Source organism: Molossus molossus, unplaced genomic scaffold (assembly GCF_014108415.1).
Source record: "Molossus molossus isolate mMolMol1 unplaced genomic scaffold, mMolMol1.p scaffold_m16_p_23, whole genome shotgun sequence".
Taxonomy (NCBI): domain Eukaryota; kingdom Metazoa; phylum Chordata; class Mammalia; order Chiroptera; family Molossidae; genus Molossus; species Molossus molossus.
Window position 1 is genome coordinate 24,330,651 of NW_023425359.1, and position 20,017 is coordinate 24,350,667.

The following is a 20,017-nucleotide window of genomic DNA, read 5'->3' on the forward strand; positions in this document are numbered from 1 at the left end:
CACCTGCTGAGTGCCTGGGATCCTGCCTTCAGGGATTGGTCTTCTCGGGATGAGAGACAGTAACACAGGACAAAGTGGGTTCTAGAAGGGGGTGAGCCGGGAGGAGCAGCCAGGGGCAGTGTATTGGAAAAGGTGGCATGTACGTCGGGTGAGCTTCGGACACTCCGAGAAGAGCAGAGAAAACTCACTGCGGCGGGAGGGAAGAGCACAGGCAACCTGGGCAGGTGTGTGAACAGAACAATGGGCTCGCAGGATAACGAAGACCGTGGGCCAGGACTTTGTGCATCTACGTTCTCGGTGTCAGAGAGTGGGAACCTGTGGCTGCCCACCTTCCCACTCCACCGCCCCCTTTCCCGGGGTCTCCAGCCTGCTGGCCCGACCTGCAGATTCTGCACTCACCACCCTCCTCAACTGCATAGGCAGGTCCTTAGAATAACTCTGACTTTCTCTCTATCCCTACACACACGCGCGGGAGCACACGTTGCTTGTTTCCACGGAGAACCCTGTCTGGTACAGGAAGGTTGGATATCTTATAATGTCAAGGGTCCACTCCTCAGCCATCAGACAAGATAAAACACTACCCTTTGCCCAACATGGACAGACCTTGACACTATCATGCTGAGCGAAATAAGTCAGACAGAAAAAGACATGATTTCACTCGTGTGTGGCCACAAAGCTGAAAGCCGCAAATGAACAAACAAACAAAAACCTAATAAACACAGACAACGGTATAGTGGGTACCAGAGGGAAGGGGGTTGGGGGGTAGTAAAGGGTAAAGGTGTCAAATATCAGGTGACAGAAGAAGATTTGACTTTGGACGCTGGACACACAATACAATATACAGATCATGTAGCATAGAACTGTACACCTGAAATCTATTTTTTTCAATCCTCACCCAAGAACATTTTTCTATTTATCTTCAGATAGAGTGGGAGGCAGGGAGGGAAAGAGAGGGTGAGAGAGAGAGAGAGAGAGAGAGAGAAACATCAATGTGAGAGACACATCAACTGGTTGCCTCCCACCCGACCCGGACCAGGGCCAGGGCCACACTTGAAATCTATATCATCTTATGAATCAATGTCATCCCAATAAATTTAATTTAAAATGTCTCTGTGACTACTGACCAGCCTCTTCAGGTGCATTCTGCTCTTTGACCCCTCGGTAAATTCTCAAACACTGCCTCCTACTTCAGAGCGAGGGCCGTAGAAATCCGTCAGGTGTATCGGCTCCTTCTTGGCACTAGAATTATTCCCACCCACAGGCTGTCCCTGGGGTCACTATTCACCCTCTAAACCGGCTGCTGAAAGGCAAGGATCTGAAGGCTGGATGCTGCTGCTGCCCAGCTGGTCACTGCCCCAGAGGGCACAGGGTAGAAGGACCAAGAACAGAGGACAAAGGAGGAGAAACAGGAGACAATGCCAGGCCCACCCCATCAACCGATTGGGCAAAATTGTTTCCACTCTCTGCAAAAATTAATTAATTCTACCTGCTGGGGTGACTTGGCTAGAGATATGTTCTTCTTGAGCTTATGATGAAAGACTTCTCGATATCGGTGGACGGCTTCTATCAACCATGCCTCTCCGGCAGGGCAACTTTTCATGCGACAAAACCTTTATTCTACACATTTGCCCTGTTATTTTAAGTATGTATGATAGTGAGGCAGTTTTAGAAGGAGCCTTTGTAGGCACGCTGAATGGAACCCTTTATTTCAAAGGACTTGCTTAATCTGTTGGTGAAACCAGCATTGAGTGGTTGGCGGAGGGGCACACGGACGTGGGTGGGCCGTCTTCTTGGTGCTGCCTTGGGGGGCAGGACCCCCTTTCTCTGCCCTTTACCCTTTGGAGCCCATCCCTGAGCCCCGGGGTGAACCAATCATGTGTTCTCTGGATCCCCGTGAGCTCCTCACCAGGGTTCCACATGGAGACTCCTGGCAATGACATCGACCTTTGGCCGTGTCTTCCCCGTGGAGAATTCTCTTCTCACGGTCTCTCTGTATACGTTGTCTGTTAGCTGTCCTTACAAATACTAACTCAGAGAATCGAACATGGGATTGTTTTCAAAGCTGCCTTTCACTGTGTTATCTAGTTCACATCCCGCGGACTTCCGGGCACATCTCTATGGGGGAAAGTTTCTTCTACTCTTGACTTTTACACATCGTGACTTGACCAGTGTCATTCTCCCCGCTGCCTTCTTCATTCTGCTCCAGACGGGCATTTCGTTGGGAAGTTCGAAAGGGAAGGTGGGCACGTGAGCCAGTAGCCTCCTATGTGTCTTGTTTTGTGTGTGTTTCTCCTTGTCTCGCATTCTCTCTGCTCCTCCCCCTGGACAACCGGTCCATCTGCAGAACCTACATGGTCCTGGAGGACCTGCTCCATGCTGTAGTCTCGCCCACATGCGTGGAGGTATCGGCCACACTCTTCACCGTGACCAGTGGCAACAGTCATCAAGGCCGTATTCTGTCTCCCTCTGCTCGAAGTCTTATTCTATGTCAGAACTCGAGCAGGGAAAAGGGGAGCTGTCTGCTGAGCACCTCGAGAATCCGAACCACCTGATACCCTGTGTGAAACAAGTATTTGTCTTCTGCATGAGAACAAAATAGTACCGACGTATGTCGCCTACGCTTCATACTGCTACTGTGATACCACACTTGCTTTCTAAATTTTGTTTCCAGACTATGTGTGGAGTAGGGTCCAATGTGACACATTTCTATTTTTTTTTCCCCCTCTTTAAGCCACAAAATGAATTTCTCTTTGTTTAGTTGCACCAACACTTCATTTTCTCTGAGGGAAAAGGATCTGTCGCTAAATTAGAGTCATAAATCAAATGAACACAGATTAAGACGTTTGATGGAAAACGTTTGTACAATAATACCTCCCTTGCTCTGTTACGGAATATGAATTTGACCAAGAACAACCAAACGGGTTTCACAATTTTCCTTTTTTATGTTTTCCCGCAGATGGTGGTACCTGTGGACCCGACACGCAGGGGCATCGGGAAGCTTTACCTCCTGGGGGCGCGGGAGGGCCGAGGAGAGGTTGGTGACGGCTTGCGGCTGCGCAGTGATTTCTTTACTCCTTCCCGAGAGTTCCCGTGGACTCAGAGGTGATGTTTCTCTCCGGTGGGACAAACCGTGAAACTCCAGAGTCGGATGAAACTCTCCCTTCTCATGAGCGTCCTCAGCGTGGAAACCCGTGCGCCACTCTGGAAACATAACGTTGAACCACAGGAAAATGAGGGCCATTCCGTCAGAACCCTTGGAGCCGGTGGTGCAGGGAGCAAAGCGGCGCAGGAGTGTACGGAAGGACCTAGTCTGAGACAACACGCGTGCCACAGCCTGTGCTGCGGTGGCTGACAAGCCGCATGCACGTGGAGACGCTTCCTGGGGCCAGGGAACCGAGGGAGCAGGAGGGGCTCACCCCTGGGCAGCACCAGGTGTCATTCCCACAGAAACCAGAGACGAGCACCGCACACCTAAGGGCGCGTGACCAAGCCAGAGACCCAGCTGCTGCTTCTGAGCCCCTCGCCCGCTCCATCCTGACCCCAGGGCCGAGTGACCCTGCTCTCCACCGAGCCACAGTGTCCCTCTGCACCCTCCCTGGAGCTGTGTTTTCTGTCTAAAACGGGAGGCCACCCTCCTGCATTCTCTGCAGCAGTTTGGTGTGGCAAACAGCCTTCCAGGGCTGTCCCCAGTAAGAATCACAACCCCTGGGGTCCACGTGGCAATTTCTGGAAAGTAAGATTCCGTCATGGGGCGCAAATATCCTTAAGGTTAACTGAGGATGAGTCCAAGTCCAAAGAAGCCCCTTCTCACCCCCACCCCCCCAGGAAGGGGGCAGAAAGGGAAAGATGGTGACACGGATGAGGAAATGGGGTTGACATGAGTAAGAAGAAACATAAACCCAAGTTTCAAGGTGTCACGTGACAACAACGCACTCGTCGTCGGACCAATGGCGCTAAAGGGAATGACTCTGTGAGCTACTCTCACTGTGAGACTCCACTTCCTCCCAGAAATTACACTGTGATGGGAGCATTTTCCCTCCATCTGTCTGGACCCACCGGCATCGTGGCACCCCCACATTTCCCTGCTTTGCAGTGAATTCCGAGACCGCTGCTGCTTGGTCCTCGGTTCTGCTGGAAAGATTATGTGGTGGAATGTCTTCAAGCCCCAAGAACAGACCCAGCCTCAAGGCAACTACAGGTGGGCCTGAGCCCGCCCAGCGGAACACGTGGTCAGGGAGACGCTCGCTCCGGCTGCAACCCGGCTACCCGGACGCACCAGCGTGGACCCTGGGAGCCAGGGGCCGGCACGATGGATCTTAGGATCCCAGGAGGTTCCTGAAATGTCCCTGAGTCCTCCCCCCTGTTTGGGATCTACTGAAACGCCTGTCCGACGGCAGAACCTGCCTGCTTCTTCCGTGACCTGCAGAGGCTCTAAGGTTCGGGGGGTTTCGCCCATGACTGACAGCACGTCTCTGTACGATCAAAGCCCGTGACAATTCCCTAACGACAAAATCCTTCACGTTACAGGAAACAGCAAACAGGAATGCAGATATGTCTTTTTCTGAAAAGGAACTGATGCATTCGGTTCGTCCTCAGATTCCCATTTTCAAATGCTTTAGGAGTGAAAGAAAAAAATGTATCCCCAAATTACACTGAACATAATCCAGTGTTTACTTTCATAATTCTGAGAGTTTCGTGTATTTAGAGGGGTGGGCAAAAGTAGGTTAATAATTATTATTATAATAATAAATAAATAATAAGACAACAATAAACTCAGTGTTTTGTGTACTCACAACAATAAACCTCCTCTGCCCAGCTCTGTACTTCCCTGGTCTTCGTTAAGAAGATTAATATCTTTGAAAATGATTGGATGAGGACAATTTAGAAAATTCAATTCCTATCATTTTGGATGTTTAGTAGGTTGTTATCCTCAAACTTAGGACTTTTATGATAAAATTTTCTGCAACCCTAAAGTCAGTTTTATTGTTTCGCTTCAGCCTATATTTTTGACTACAATGGAAGTTAATTACTTTGAGTAATTTTCATTGTATTTTGAATTGACTTCCTCGTGAACACCTCTAGGGTAGAGAACACGTTCTTCTGTTTCCGATACCCTCCTTCCTAGGTGGGCCGGCATTTAGAACAAACAACAACTCAGGAAATAGGAATTGAACTGAAAGAACACCTGACCACCTTGACCGTAATCGGGGCCGTTGGGCCAGCACCGCATCTGCTTTCTACTGCTCCAGGTCATCATGCCGCTTGAACTTCACTCTTTACGTGGTTTAGAAAAAAATCTATGACACACACATGCTTTGTTGAATGATTCAAAAACCACTTACGAATAGGAAGGTTGAAGAGCTGAAAAAGTATTCAGATATAACATTTGGAATGCTGATGAGAAAACATATTTTTCAGGGGTAATTGATTCCCCCTTTTTGGGACAATCTCGAATCTGTCGTAGAAGTTCTTAGTCTTTAGAGCAACCCTGCAGGCAGAGATCTGCCACAGTAGCTTCCGGTCACTTGCTATTATGTTGCCCTTGACCTTTAATAACCGTTTTACCGTCATGGGCTGAGATTGCACCTAAACACACTAGATACATGTTTTTAGGTAGCAAATACCTTCAAAGATATTATCTAGTGAATGAAACATTTACCAGGAATTGGTTTAGATGTAGCATATTAAAAAACACCTCTACTGCTGTTTGTGGAATAAAGGAGTTTCTGTAGTGAGTTTCACTACCTTACATAAAATCAAGAATGATGTTTTTAGGAAACTGAAAATCAACCAGAACATTTTCGGGCAATGACTTACATTTCTTCTCCAAGAGAGAAGTTGATTTGAGTCAAGAGTTTCACATCTAGAAATGCCCACTTGATTAATGTTTAAAGAATCATGACACGGTCACGTGAGTACAACCAAGTCTCCAACGGAACCAAATTTTAGTTGTGCACAGAAATTTTGAAAAATGTCAGAAACAGAGAGAGGTGTCAGATTTTAGATTTCTAACTACATAACTGTTCATCCTTGAAAGACCCCATGCACCCTGACCCAAGATTTAGACTGTCTACAGGTTTTCATTTTAAGCCACCAGAACACAAACTATGTTGGCATCCACCGTCTTCCCCAGAGCTAACCTTCAGTAAACAGACTGATTAGGGAAAAGCTACAATGTCACAATTTGATGGCCTGCTCTGGGATGTAACTTTGTGCTTTCCTAAGGGTTGGTGGTGGCTACATTCAGGTGGGTGGAGGCCACCACAGGCTGGACTTCCTTCCGTGCTACTGCAAACTTTCTTATAGCCGAGTTCAGTGCATTTACAAAAATGCCACGAGATGGGTTTTGTAATCTGCAACCATTACCGATACACTTTTTTAGGCATGCCCTCTATTGAGATGGCACGGCAGAATATAAGAGGTTGATTATGTAAAGGAGTGAACAAGAGGAAAGTAATGAACCGTAAGGAAATATGACCGGGAACAAACCGATTTCAAAAACCAAGTGTGATGGTGTGGAAAGGAAGGTGTATTAATTATCCTCAGGGTCAGATCCCACTACTGTGACTTTCGAGGGAGTTCCGTGTACAGAAATTTTTAAATAGATAAGTAAAATAAGTGGGCTCCTCCTTGGTGTTTGTTTACATATGTTATATCCTAATCTTCACGATGACGGAACTTATTAGGGAGATTGGACCTGCATCTCCGGGAACCGATCGCCCGTGATGATGTTAGATACGGCCAGCATCCTTTCTAAAATTAACACCGGCTTACATTCATAAAACGCTTCATTACGTTTATGCCCCACCCCCACCCACCCACGTCCCTATTTCAGCATGCTACTTGCAAGGAAAGCCATTCGATGAACGCAGGGAGAGTCTGGCCCCCGGTTCCGATGCTCTGCCCGCCTCATAGGCAGCCCGACTCCTCGAATGGACTACTCAACCCATCTTGTCCTCGGTTTCCTCATTTCCAAAGACAGGCCCCGTGACGGGACTTCTGTCCCAGGCGTGTTCACGGCGGAGAACTGGATGCAGCGTGCCCGCAGCTGTGGTGTGTTCCGGGCACCTCCCTGTACCACGCCCGTGCGGCCCCTGGGGAGGGTTTGCCCACAAGGGGGCAGAGCTCAGAGGGGCAGGTGCTTCTGAAGCAGGTTGGAGGTTTCTTCTGAAGACAAGTGAACTCGGTTTTCTCTTTAGCGAGACTTTTATCAGAATGAATGTGCTTCACCCTAAGAGCTACTGTGCTTCCTCCCGAGGCGCCTGTCTTTACCCAGCCGTTTGTAAAGAGCGGTGGAAAGCCTTCTGTGGTGGCAAATGCGCCCTGTGACCTCGGGTTACTGCACCCCTTCTTGGGCCTCTGTTTCTTTGCCTACTGGGAATCTTTCTTTTTTATTTTTAATTTTTTTTTGGGGGGGGACCTCACCTGAGGACATGTTTGCATTCATCTTTAGATAGAGGGGGGAAGAGACAGAGAGAAACATCAACATGAGAGAGACACATCGAGTGGCTGCCACCCACAAGACCCTAGCCAGGGCCGGGGACAAACTGCAACTGAGGTACATGCCTTTAGAGGGAACCGAACCCAGGACTCTCTGGTCCACAGGCTGATGCTCTAACTGCTGAGCCAAACCAGCCAGGGCTTACTGCTAATCTTTAAGGCCCTTTTCTGGGTGAAAATAATATGATTCCACTTGCTAGATAATTAAACTCTTCATCTCTGAGGTTTGACACTGATAAATAAATATCTTAAATGAAAAGAAAAGGAATTTACGTGGTGATCATTGAAAAAACGTTGCTATGTTTGATTTTATGTGTGTTATTCAGGCACTGATGTTTCCTAGGTCACTTCTTCCTAAGTGTATCATCCCATTTCAACAAAGATTATGATGAAAGTTCAGGGGTATACATTGGCCTGAACACCGACAGCATGTATGGAATTAAAGTTTTTCTTCCCAAGTCCAAATGTCATCATGAGCCATGTCCCGCATACTAATCACAGCCTCACACCATCACAGACAGGATTCGAATCTGATCTAAGTAAACATTTCTGAAAGTCGACATGATTTTCATTAAACCTCTTCACATTCTCAGTTAAGAAACCACTGCCTAGATGTAACACTATCTGCTGTTCCATCTTTGATATTTCTCCTTCATTTCCTCCTAATGGGTAGACTTATAAGACTATTTGAATAAAAAACATTTTTTTTTTTAAAAAAAAAAAAAGGAAGAAAAAAGCCAGAGACATGTCTTCAATTTCACAGTGGGGGTATTTTGATGACATTCGGTTTTGTATGCCGTGGGTAGCTGCAGAAGCAGTTTAATCTGAATCCATTCTGTGTTTATACAATATTCTTGAGGCAGAGATAATTTTGCTGGACAAATAGGTTTAAGAAATTAGTTTCTAATTGTCTGCTTTATGACATGATCTGAATAGGGGTTGATTACAATTTCTTAAAAGAATAAATTAAATCTTTTGTGTGGACTTTAATAGGAAAAAAAATCTTTCTATGTCAAGTGCATTTTTGTAATTCATTTCCCATTTGTTATTTGACTCACTCGGCATGACACTGTCCTCCCCGGACTGCCATCACTCACACTGCACTCTTGGGCCTTGGATTTTCAATATCATCCCTGCTTCTGACATTTGAAACTGTAAATTCCATGCATACATTCACCCCCTGTGGGTGATCAGTACACACGCACCAGTTACAAACCTGTTTCAACCTAAAGCTCAGCCTGAATTAGCAAGAGAATTCATGACTTATCTAGGTTGTTCGTAAACAAGAAATCCGAGTACATTCATGTTGCTAAAATTCAGGGTAAAAATGTTGGCAGCGGTTCCCCAACCTCCCAGTGATCAACTTCCCTAGAATAAAAATAGTGGCAGAAACAGAGTCACTCTGGTAATACCTTGTGGGTGACTGTTTTGTAACTTGGTATTTGTGTCTCAATCAGCATTTGGGAAACCCCCAGAGTCATGTCCCGTGAGGGCGGTAAGGACAGCTGAGGTCTGTCCTGCCGTGAGCCCGTTCCCGGCTGGACAGCCCAGGGGCTCAGATCGCTCCAGAGTTGGCACGTTTGCGTCTAAAAGGATCTTGACAAAGACATGGCCACGCGGTGCCCTGACCTTACTTGGCTCGTCAGTGAAATGTCCAGTCAGAATGATTGCTCTCCTCCAACTATATGATTCTACGTAAGATCCTTTGGTAGGAAACCAACAGATTCACGGGAGAAATACCCTCTGGGAGGCACACATAGGATCAAAGTGTATCTACAGAGGAGTTTACAAAGTGGAAATGAAATACTGACAGGGGACGGTCTTGAACGGGATCCGTGTGACCACGTGTTAACAGGACGCACCGCTTGTCACACGGAGGCTATTCTGAAAGCTCGGAATTCATCAGGCCTGCAGAGCTGTGTCCCAGGGCCTTGGGGGTCCATCAGCCCTAGTCCCCGAAACCACGGAGAGCAAACCTGAGGTCCCGAGGCGTCGCCCATCATACGTCCCCCCATCCCTCCCCAGCGCAGGTCTTGCTGGGACACTGGGGAGAACCAGACGCAGACCACTGCGTGGGAGTCACTGAACTCAACGACTTTTGGGGAAACAGAAGTAAAAAGACCCGGATGAGCGCCACTGTGAAATGACCCGGAGGGAAGGAGTTTTGGGAGCTTAAAGGCTAATGAAGATAAGAGGCGGCGAGAAAAGCAAAGAGAATGTTCCAGTGAACATTCACGGAAGACGTTTGCAGGTTTCGGTCCGTCTTATGAGGACAGCTTTCAAGATCAGTGTCCCCTCCTCCAGCTCATTTCAGAGTCAAGGGTGATGTCTGCATCGACGCTCTGCTGCCCAGAACTTAGGAGACGGGCTTTAAATATGCGCTGTAGCAAAATATTCCTTTGAGGAAGGGTGCCGTCGGAATCCCGGGATCATTCTGGGGTACACCTGGAATAGGGGTCGGAGCTCCCATTTATTGAGGGCATCCTGTACTCTGGCGAGACCCTAACAGAAGACAGGCGTGCACACCTGTCTGTCTTCATCCCTAGACTACGTTCCCCTAAATACTGGAATAAATACTTACTACTCACTCGTTACCTATTGTCCAATCTTGGAATAACCTGTCGTCCACACAATGCAAGTTGAAAGCGTCCAGGTGGACTACGGTCTCCAGCACCTGAGTCGATCCCTTCCCTGCATCAAGACCTGGGCTTCGTTTGAAGCGGACGTGGGCATCTCTTTACACGTCGCTACCCGAACCACCAGCAAGGGACTTGCAGGGAGAAGCGACAGGTGAGCTCACCTGGATGCGATTCCGCAGTTCGCTCTCCGAAGAGTACGTGTGAGGTGACACGTGGCAGCGAGGGACCTGTGGGCTGAGAGGTCCCTGTGGCGAGGCGGGACCACACCGGCGATGCAAATGCGTGGTGACACTTGGGTCGCACCAGGGTCTCGGTTTCGATACACAGTTTCAGAAATGGATTTGCTCCTTTTCAGAAGAAATCTGACCCCACGTGAACAGGCAGAGAAACAAGCTTGCTGCCTGGGCCCGTTTCTCTGACTACTGCTGGGACCTTCTTAGCAAATGCCGCCAAAGGGAACTGGCCCCTTAGGACATTTTGAAAAAATCATCCTTACAAAATACAGGGCAGTGTAAGACAGGAACACTCAGATGGAAGCATGAAGCAACCTGGAATACAAGCTCTTTTAGGGAAATAATCAAATGCGAGCAGCGGAGACCATGTTCAAGTATAAAGTGTCAGCCACAGCACCGTCCCCTCTGCAATGTGAGAACAGTGAACATTTTTAAGAATTCTGAAGAATTTTAGTAAAAAGGAGGTAGGGGGCTTATTTTCCCCATGTGCGCCACCAAGGAAGTTAGCTGAAGCAGGACAGATACATCTTTTTTGGGGAGGGGGGGTAGTTTCAAATATTTCTCAATTAAAAGCAAAGTTTTTTTTCTTTTTCTACTTTTTCACCGTAGCTAAAAGGACGTGTTGATGTGTGACTCCTTGAGTGACATTCTAAAACCCGTTTCCCGCATACGTTCAAGATTTCATTTTCTTCAGCGTGCCAAAATAGATATTTAAAACGAGCCCATGTATGTAATTCAGAGAACTACAAAACAAAGCATTCTGCAGAAAGACAAATTCAAGTTCTGCTCCGTTCTCGGATAAACTACGAGGCCATTTTGTAGTTTCTTCTCCTAGGGAATGCGCTTTTCAAAAACAAAATTAGTCTGAACAACAAGAATGAAAAGCTAGAACCCAAGGGCATCGTGGACACCACCAAGGGTGTGGAGGTGACAGTGTCGGCGAACTCATTCTACACGCTTGTGTACATTCCGTCCGACCACAGCAGTACCCGTCCTGGCAAACATGCCGCCTCCCGGCCCGGGTGCCCATCTGCGTTCCATCCATTTGCACTTGAATAGCTTTAGTTACATCCTGAAGGAAAACGATCGTCACTGTTTATTAATCATAAGGAAGTGGATGGGAGTTTCCAGGTCCCCACTTTGTTTCAAAGTGGGCGTCGTAACTGGGGGACGGGTTTTAAACCTGGCACCTTCTGTCCACTCCCGGCGTCCAGTAACGTCACAGACATGCAGATATGTTGCCCCTGGAGCCGGGAGGGGCCAGGACGGCAGGGCTCAAAGCAGAGCCTCGGTGAGCCTGGGCTGCTCAGACTAGACTGGGGGTGGTCCAGAGGGCCCCTGGGCGTCTCCTCGGGGCCCTGACGTCTCCTCTCCACCGTGGAGATGGAGCAGGATCCATAAATACAACCGAACCACCAGCAGCTTCCTGCTCGCTCTGGTTTTCTCTTCTTCTCCGACCCCCACCCCCTCCACACAGATTTGAACATTTAACCCCTTTCTGTCCTCACACTAACCGAAGTCTCAGTCCTCCCAGGGCAAGGGGCACTTTGAAAAGTGGCTGTAACGGGCAGGACAGTGGCCGAGTGATCCCTTTTGTCCCAGCTCACCCTGGACAACATCCTGCAAGGGGACAGATGGCCAGACCACTGTCCCGGCCCAGGGGCCAGGTCTCCTCACGAATGTGTCTCGAGCAGTAAACGTCAGCGCTTGAAACCACGGCCGGGATTTCTGTTCCGTCTGGTCCTTCCACACAGAAGTGACGGGGACGGACAGGTTTCCCGAGAATCCAGGGATACGTCTGACATGCCTGAGCTCAACCTCCTGACGTGGTCTCCTCACTCCGGAGCGTCTGGTACGGCTCATACTCGCGTATTACTATGGACACGATCTCTTTGGGTGCTGGCGCTCTGTCTCCCGTCCGACAGCTGCTGACAGAGCAGTCAGGCCTTTGTATGAAAACTGCCATTTCCCGACAGGCCTTGGGGACAGCCAAAGGCCCCACCTGAAGTGGGCTCTGTCCCGGGAGTGGGAGGGGGCTGTCCCGTCAAGTTCAGGGAGAGCTTAGTATCCCCTTGGCCACACTGCAGATTTCAGGATGCCACGTGCCACGACCCCCTTAGCACCCCTTCCTCCACGGTTTAAAAATGCAAAATGCAAAAGAAAATACAGCCCTGACAATGACCCCTGGCTGCGTAATTAAGGGCGAGGCGGGTCTCACCTAAACGGAAAGAGCTGAGGACCCAGCACGGGGGTGGACCAAGCAGATGTGCACTTTGGGGCCGGGGAGGGGGAGCCCTTCAGGAGGGGGGAGCAGGCAGGGTGAGCCAGGAGAGGTGAGGGGGCTGGGGTGTCTCCAGGACTTCTGTCTTCGAGGAGACAGGAAAGGGGGCAAGGGAGGGGCAGGCCAGACACCCAGCTGCAAAGCCGCCGCTGCCACAGCTGGTCACGTAAGGGTTCGAGATAAACAGGAAGACACGGCTGACCTCCACCGGGACCCCATACGATGAAAACTATCAAAACTCGTTTAGTGTCTGGGATTACCTATGGTCCTGCAGAAGCAAGACCCAAGGAAGGGAGAACCGAAGAGATCTCTCCCTCATTCCTACCCATGGGTTTGCACATCTCAGCTGCGGCCATTGGAAATGACAACACCAGGACAGTTTTTATCATTTTGCCACAAGGTCCCATTGTCCACCACCTCCCACACCCAGAGCTAGATGCATTGCTCATTCCTATCTGTTGTTACAAAAGCAGCCTAAGCTAAAGGGATGCGCAATGAAACACCTCAGACTCACTGCGCGGCCAGGTGTTCTGATCACCTTTTTGTTCCTTTGGTTTCTCAATATGTTTTGTTCACCTGGTGCAGCAGCAGACAAGAAGGGACTAAATCGCTGCCACACATCTGTTTTTCTGGGGGATTTCTATAACCCATAACCCAAGGGGAAAGCCATCAAATATGAGATGTGTTCATCAGCACATTTCTTAATGGCAGGAGGAGAGTTCTCCTGTTTGGTAATCAATTGACTCACAGATACACACACACACACACGCACAGACACACACATATGACAATTTCAGAAATTTAAGTTTTTCTAGGTTCATAAAAAATTGACTTCATACACTGGTGACCAAGAACTTGCCTTCACAGTTGGGAATGCCATGGGCAATTATCTTTTAATTTTTGTGTAGTTTTGATGCAAAGAAGCTCTAATTGATCTTAGTCCTAACGTGGATTTTTAAACATCTGCACCCGTGTGGCTCTGATGGGGCACCGTATTTTTTTTTCTTTATTGATTTTAGAGAGAGAAGAAGTGAGAGAGAGAGAGAAACATCAATGAGAGAGAACACCGATCGGCCGCCCCCTGCACGCCCCCCACTGGGGATCAGGCCCACAACCTGGGCCTGTGTCCTGACAAGGAATCAGTGACCTCTTGGTGCAGGGTCAATGCTCAACCACTGAGCCACACCAGCCGGGCGGGGCACCCTATTTTTGACAACTAGTGAATTTTCTTTTTTCTGAAGGAGGAACAAAAAATTCCAAGCCAGAGATAATGTTGTTGTGAAGACCATATATTTTTTTTAATGACACCAATACATAACTTGGAGTTTTTTCTTATCTCGATTGTGTATTTAAAAAATAGGCAGATCTGGTACATGTTTCTATCTTTATTAGTCAAACTAATGTCAGTATCAGAAGGATAACTTGTTTTCCTGTAACACTTCTACTATCCTAAAATTAAAATTGTAGAAAGAGAACATCTTTGACTCCGTGGTAACAAACTCTGGAGAAAATTATCTGAGTCAAGACCTTGTCAAGAGGAGAAAAAAACGAACACTGTACATGCCCAGTTTTAATGCACTTACAGTTTCTAAGCTACATTGACTGTGTTGAGCATCTTAAATTCTTGATTTTTTTTTTTTTATTAATCCACATCCCACTGAAGTAGCCAGTAACCAAACATTTTTGTTTATATAATGACTCTACAAATAACGAACCAAGAATTTTAGATGCTGGCTTTGTTCACGGTGCCTATCAAAGCATATACACGTCCAATCAGATGGTGTGTTCGAGGGACAGGAAAATGAATGTAGTATCAGCAGGCTTTCACCATCCTGCGATCACTACGCCAACATGTGCGTGTGTGATTAACCAAGGCACAGCTCACTGTCGAATCGAGAGCCTATGGAAGTGCGTGACTTTTTTTGACTACTTGTGACAACATATGGCACAAACAGCCAACTCAAATCATTTGCGTCCAGGAGCAGGCCTGCTCCTCCGTGAACGGCGATGGAAACGAGATGTTTCCAGGAGTCTCGGCTGGCCAGCGGGGAACCACAAAGGCACAACTGAGGCAGGGGCCCCAGGACGCTCCCACTGTGCGCCGCTCCCCGCCGCCCCTCCTCCGCGCATGGTCAATCAGCATTGAACACCCGGCGCTGACTTCATTCGCCAGAATTTTTAAGCAGGTCAGGAAGAGAGATGTTATTGAAAGAGAAACCTCATCTCAATAAGAAAAGGCGTACAGGAGCACGTGGCCGGCCGGTGGGAGCTGCACTGTACCTTGTCCCAGCACAACGGCGGGCCTGACGTGGAAAGAGAGGTGCCCCAAGTCACCCCCAAATTTGTTCACGGTAAAATAGCCACAGTGATTCTTTTTAAACCTCCAAACACAGCCCAGTCTCTCTCTGTGATTCCTAAGTCCATGGGACCCCAGCGCCTCACTGAGCCGGGCTGAGTTCCAGGCCAAGGGACCTCCCAACGCCCTTAAACGCTTTTCCTTCGTGGGCACCCACAGGACCACGGAGCTTTGGAAAATTGGTACAGTAACATGGACAGTGTTCGCTGGCATGAACATTGAGTGTTGTCTGCATGCGGGCGGGAAGGGCAATCTGAGGCATGAGGGCAACCAAACCAGATGGCCTCGTTTTCCTGAGTTTCCTCAGCCCTCACTGGGGAGGCATCTACTGAAAATTATTCCAGGCCCTATGCCTACAGGCGAAGTTTTGAAAAACCCTTATCTCTCCTTCCATAAAGAAAAAACAGGAGAGTTTACTCTTAGAAATCAGCCTCACGCTGGTAAGAAAGAGAGGTTTCTATTAAAAAAACATTCTGTACTCTTTGCCAAATTAGAGTCATGTCTTTTGATACCATGCTATTTTCTTTCTTAGTATGAGCATTTGCAATAATTACATCCTTCTCCGTTCCCTTAGACACTCTCTGACTCTGAGCATGGCCTTCTGCTCACAGACAAAGCCCACAGACACTGCCAGCCCAATTCCATTGTACTAAAATGTTAACGGTCTAACTCGAGAGCATTTTCAAAAACTCTGGCTATAACACAATACCAACAATTACTTTGGGCCACAAGACTATATTCAGAAATACACATACTATATGTACTACACACATGTGCAAGAATACATAGTTCTATCAACCTAGGCTAAACAAGAGTGCAGTTTTCACCAAAGTCTTCAGATACATAAATAATCTTATTAAGACTAGTCCGCTACGTGAAACACCCGAATCTTGATCTAGCCCTGATCTATCGCTGGTTGTTTTCGTTCAGTCACTGTGTTTGGTCTGCCATCTCAGATCAATCATGACCATTGTGCAAGGAGAATAAACTGGACGATAGCAAATTGTTCTTCCTCGTTATGCTCTGAAGAAGCATTTGTTCTGGAGTTGGTGTTACGTAGTTCAGCTATTTCAATCATGTCCATTATGTCCTCCTCTTTGAAAGATGCCTTGTTAGGACCATGTATCCCCAGTGGGCAATGTCATGTTGTGTTTTTAGAAAGTAGGTGAAATTTAAGTCCAACTGTTCATTCATTTTTGATCGCCGATAAAACAGTTACATAATTCATCCTCGGGCAAGCACTCCGGTGCATGTTGGGAGAACTGTTTATGTAGAAACGGTTGCGTCAGGCCCCAGAATTTCTCGAAGTTATTTATTGGTTCGCATGGTAGTCTCACCCCAGAGAATGTCACCTGTGTAGCTAGTTCTATCCAAGGACAAAATGTGTCCGTTCTTCCCTATACTTTTCTCAACCATGGGAAGACGATAGCGAGAGAGAACAGAGCCCTTTCCACGTGTTTGCAAACAATCGCACTACCCCCAGCACAATGCACCTCGTGAATTTGGGGGTTGAAGTGGAAATGCTGCTGTTCACGTACATGGGCCTCAAAATCCTTTCAAAATCCACCCGTTTGCAAGAAATAAGGATTTAGAGCAAATTGCATTGCGGAAAAAAAAATAACACACTAAATAAATATTTCGTGTGTAAGAGCTGGTTAGTAGACTCAGCCATTCTTTACGAATAAATAATTCGATTTACATATGAAAAATTAGTAATTAAGAGACATTATAGTTACATAGTTGCTCTGTATTTATAACTCAGAGAGAGCAATATGTTTGGGTAAAATGATTAAACTTTGTTCTATTTGGGTTAAGTAAAATATAGTAATGTACTGAAATCTACATGTTATTTAAAACCTGAACACTTTTGTAGAGAACCGTTTTAGTGTAAGACACAGAAAATAGACTTGAAAATCAGCGCAAGCACCATCCCAGAGCACAAAATTTCAGCACAACTATCTTCTCACCCAGAGCCCGTGAAAAGACCATCACTTATAAATCATGGGTATAGAACCTCTCCTGAAGCAGTAAGTTCGTAGTAAAAATGGTTGCAAGCATTTAAATGGCAAATAAGAGTCACCACGTCGTCACGCGCATTGTAGCCTTTTTATCCGAGGGATCTCGCGGGTCTCACCATCTCTACATCCCACTCACGTCACGGAAACCCAGCACCTCTGAAACATTGCCCCTGCATATTAATAAGTCTCCCTAGAACCAGCAAACTCCTCCCAAACGCATACATCTTGACAAACACGCCCATACGGCCCGGCAAACACATCTTCAAGAAAGACACAGCTACAAATAAAGCAGTCCTCTCCTGTGGGTGTAGGTCGGCCCACACACGTGAACTTCCTGTGGGCAGACGCCCAGCAGACCGGAGAGTGGGTGATGCCCTCTTCCCACAAAGGCGGAATTTTATATGGGATGACATCACCAGCAAACCTGGGTTTCTCTGTGATACAAGATATTATTGCCTGGCTGAGTGTGTCTCTTGAGTGAGAGAGAGAGAGACAATGTGTGTGTGTGGGGGGGGGTGTGAGAGAGAGAGACAGAGGGACAGAGAGACAGAGACAGACAGGGGGGGGGAGGAGAGAGCGAGACAGTGAGGTGCTTAAAAACCAGCACCGTCAGAAATGGCACAACCTTCTGCAAGGTCTGCAAAAATCTCTCCACAGAACCTTTGACTTCTGCCAGATTTCAGACGGCTCAAGTTCATCAAAAAGGCACTTTTCCTGCACAGGCCCATTCGGTTCCCCTTCGCTGGCACACCGTGCCTCCTGAAAGGTCCAAGGTGGGTCTGCGGCGCGGGGATGTCCCTGCCCAGCGAGGCGTGTGCATCTAACATGGTGCAGGGTCCCCGGAGACCTGCCTGGGGCAGAGAAGGAGTCTAGGTTTTCACGGCATGAAAGGGTTAACCCCAGGCTGTCTGGGGTAAGAGAAAGGGGATATTGTTGTCTTTAATCTTTCCGCAGTCCAGCAGGGCTCCATCCCGGTCTGCACGGGGCAGGGCGATGGGCTGGGCAGGCTTTGCGTGCCAGCCCCCGGGGCGGGGGCACCTGGCTGGAGGCCAGACGGCAGGCAGCTCTGTGGATCACTGCGTCCAGCCTTCAGGTGTCTGGGTGCACGGAGGGCGCGGGCGGGGGAGGTGGCAATAAGGTGGGAGCAGACAAAGGGAGAAAATGGTGTGTTTCACAAAGATTCTGTGAAAATGTGCGCCCGGGTCCTCTTGGGGGGGGGGGGAGATCCTAACGTCTTAGACTTTTATAATTAGGACAGAAGCCCTGCCCTGCCCAGGCCTCTCAAAGGCATAATTAGTTCTGTCTGGAGCCTGGGAACAAGCCCTTTCAGTAACTGATGGAGTGGATGTTCTTTTGGACAGAGCTGGGTGACACTTCCCGGGAACTCTGCTGCTCAGAACCTTCGCCGTCAAAATCCCGTCCATCTGATCTGCCTTTTAATTTCTGACGAGACTTAGCTGGTGACTCTCAGGGGCTCTGGACGCTGCCAGACGTGGGGTACAAAGCCCCGCTGGGTTACGCCAGCTGGACCCCAAACGAAAGCAGGGGACAGCAGGGAGCATTTGGTTTCCCTGTTTGTTTCCAAATATTTTACAAATTTAAAACAAAAAAAACAAAAACCTGCTTTCTTTGTGGGTTGCTTCCGTCGGAAACTCCAGCGAAAAATCTTACCGTGACTTGTAACTGGGTGCTCCCCTTATCTTGTGCCTGCTCGTAAGAAGGGACCCCAAATTATTTTATTCTTCAAGCATTCTTCTCGACAGAAGCTTCTGCGTGCTTCCTCCCCACCCCCACCGCCTCACTCCACCCTAGGAGGAATTATAACAAAAAAATCTTTATACATGGGAGGCTGGATCCCCACACCAAACGCTGTCCTCGCCCTGTGCCCTCACCCCGGACACCCCACCCTGCCCTTCACTTCTGCCGGGACCTCGTTTCCCGTTCTGTGGGCAGACACAGGGCCCCGTGCTGGCTCCCCCATCCCTGTGAAGTGCAAAGTGGTGGTTAAAACAGAAATAAAAGAAAGCCCTGGCTTGAAGCCATTGTTCAGAATTTAAGAGCTATTTGCCCCGGCAGCCTCGGCGTCTCTGGCTAATTATAATAACTGTCAGATGTCTGGAAGTCCAGGGGGCTGTTGTCAGTGGAGTCGGCAAAGTTTGCCTTTTGTTTTCCTCGGGGGACGGTCAGCGCGGAGGAGACACGGGGAGCGGACGGGAGTGATCTGAGGACACCGTGCGAGCCTCTGCTTCCCAGGAACAAAGCAGCCACGGGAGCGGCGTTCGGGGCTCTGGCTCCTGCGGCCGCGCTCCCTCCCCGTTCCCGGGCTCCGGTCAGGCGACTGTGCCCCAAAGGTGTCCTGCCGGCCAGGCGCCCCCCGGTCACACCTAGGAGACAGTGCCCTCAAAAACCTCCAAATCTCGATGCTGCTGACATCAAACTATCCGAATCAGGACGCCGGACGGGAAGAAATGTGCACTTACCGTTTCAAAGGGGTTATTGTGCCAGTCCCTGGACCCCGGTGGCAGAGCAGGGCTTTGGCCCGGCCGCAGGTAGGTGCAGAATCCCCTGGGCAGCCGGGAAGGGGGGGGAGCTCCGTGGGGTCCCCGGGAACTCAGCCCCAGAGCTCAGGCATCCCTGCTCCTGGGAGAGCTGCTCCATCTGTGGTTCTGAATTGAACTAAATTACAGCCCATGTGAAAGACAGGGGCAGCCAGTCACGTGGGGGCCACGCAGCCTCCGCATTGGCCGCCCGGCCCAGCCCAGCATCCTGCCTGTGCCCCCATTGGTGAGGAGTTGAAACTGAAAGCATCTGGGTCCTCCCCTTGGGCTTATTTGTTCTTTCTGAGTGGGGGAATGACTGTAGGATTTCACAGTGACAGACTTGGGGGAGAATAGGGCTGAAGCCATCCTTCCCGGGGACCGGTGGGGGGGGGCTGGAAGTCAGTCTTTTCCAGAATTGTTTTTCCCTTCCAGCCCCCTCCGCCCTGCGGT

General features: G+C 48.7%; 1 long non-coding RNA gene across 1 annotated transcript in view; it reads right to left on the reverse strand.

Annotated features, from left to right (window-relative positions):
• LOC118640667 overlaps nucleotides 1-19,692 on the reverse strand; it is a 50,173-nt gene extending 30,481 nt beyond the window's left edge. Inside the window, exon 1 of the long non-coding RNA XR_004961434.1 lies at nucleotides 19,508-19,692. This is a non-coding gene — a long non-coding RNA (uncharacterized LOC118640667). The remainder of the gene's footprint in view (nucleotides 1-19,507) is intronic.
• Nucleotides 19,693-20,017: the final 325 nt, after the last annotated feature.